Source organism: Mus caroli, chromosome 11, assembly GCF_900094665.2.
Source record: "Mus caroli chromosome 11, CAROLI_EIJ_v1.1, whole genome shotgun sequence".
NCBI lineage: Eukaryota > Metazoa > Chordata > Mammalia > Rodentia > Muridae > Mus > Mus caroli.
In genome coordinates, this window is record NC_034580.1 from 65,534,624 (window position 1) to 65,536,625 (window position 2,002).

Genomic DNA, 2,002 nt, shown 5'->3' on the forward strand with positions numbered 1-2,002 from the left:
TGGGCTCTGTTCTCAACTCGGTTTCCTTAAACCATCACTGCTTAGCAAAAGAAAAGGCCTTTTACCCCATTCGTCCACTTGAACATCAGTGACAGGTTTTTCTTGTGCCTTACATACTTGGAAGAGAATGAAGGCCTCATGTTCCGAAAGAAATCTGTGTGCGTGTTGCCTGAGAGGAATTCTGGTTGAGGAAATAGCTTTCATCTTACGTTCGGCATACGCATATCCTCTGTCCTGGTCTGTTGATCCCTCTACCTGTCACTTGGTTGGTTGAGGGAGATTTCTCAATTTCCTTCATTTGCTCATCTTCCCCTCAACTCGCCCTGGTGTCCCACGTCCCACTGTAGCTGTGGCTAGCAGTCGTAATTCTATGCAAGCAGAGTCCTGCCAAAGACAAGTCACGAGCTAACTTCAGACCCACTCTCAAGAAATAAAGTAGGCCTCTCAGGCTGAAGCCATTAACTGCCCAGAGAAACTCTGCCGAATGTTCGAAGGTATGTCAGCACCGGTTTTCTCCTTCCCTAACATTTTAAGCAAATAAAGTATGTCTTTGCCGATGTCAAAAGGTGCTGTCTTTTAAATGCTTGTGTGTGTGTGTGTCCATGTGTCCACGCAGTGCCCAAGATTGTGTGTGTGTGTGTGTATATATATGTATGTACATGAAGTACTTATGGAGTCCAGAAGAGGGTATCAGATGTCTTAGAACTGGAGTTCCCTGTGGTTGTTAGCCACCACGTAGGTGCTGGGAACTGAACCCTGGATCCCAGATCTTCGAAAGAGCAGCCAGTTGTCTACTTACTTACTGTCTCTTAACTGCCCCTCTCTAGCCCCACCAAGGTGTCTTGGTTTACAGTATTAGGGACATGCCTGAGACCTGCTGTCACTAAAACACTTGCAAAAATCAGAGTGATAGAGAGTTGCCACTGCAGCTGTGAAATATCAGCCAGAGGTGATAATTAAAAAGTGAACAGCCAGGACTGATTGGCTGGAGGGATGGCTCACCATCATTCCCCACCTCAGCTCATTTCAATGCAGGTCGGGGGCATTGTGCAAAGTCGGCTCTGGCAAGGCGGCGAGGTGGCTCTAGTTTGCCTCTGAAACAGACAGAGTCCTGTAGCTCATCTGTGTGGTTTACAGTTGTCTCAGCAGGCCTCAGCCATTCATGGAGCAAAGAGAGCAGATCTTGGTGCACAGGTACCTGGCAGAGTCGAGTTAATGCATGCCTGTTGTTTGACCTTGGACCCAGATAAGATACGGTGTACAACTAACAGACACGGAATGGCAAGCAGCAGGATGAAGGTCCTGGGTGGTGTGCAGTGAGCCCATCCCTGTGCACCTTGCACCTCTGCTCTCCATCCCTATGACCTCTGGCCTCTCTTGATCTAAGGATACCAAGTCGGGGCCCTCCTTCTTGCATACAGAGGAAATCAGGCCTAGGGCCCCCAAGTCTGAGAATGGCCACCCGAGCTTCCAGCTCCACCAGGAAATGACACTGCACCTCACTTTGAAGCGCCCAACCTCAGACCCCAATATTCTTGTCAACTTCCACTTCCAGAGCGCTCTCCAAGTTGAGGGTGGTGATTTTCTCGAACCCTCCCCTGCTGTGCTCGCAGATCTGAGCCCACAACTGCTTCCTACAAGCTGGCGTGTGCTGCATGGTGCGGACTGGGTTCTGTGAGCGCTGGTTGCATAGAGCTGGGTGGATGGAGGCTGCCCTCTAGCGTCCACAGAAACAGCGCAGCGATAGCGCCTCAAGGAAATCACCCTCCCCCTCATTATACAAATATGTAGTGTACTCTGAACATACTCTTCCCATACTCCTTCCCTTTTCTTGTTTCTCATTAATCCCGTCTGTTCTTTATACAGTTAGCATTCTTTTGTTTTTGTTTTTTTTTTAATACTTTAATTTTGGATCTCTACTTTGTATACATGATTGTTATTTCAAGCTGCTTCAAATCTTTTGTAAAGCAAGAGAGGTTTACCACACTAATGATGCTTCCCA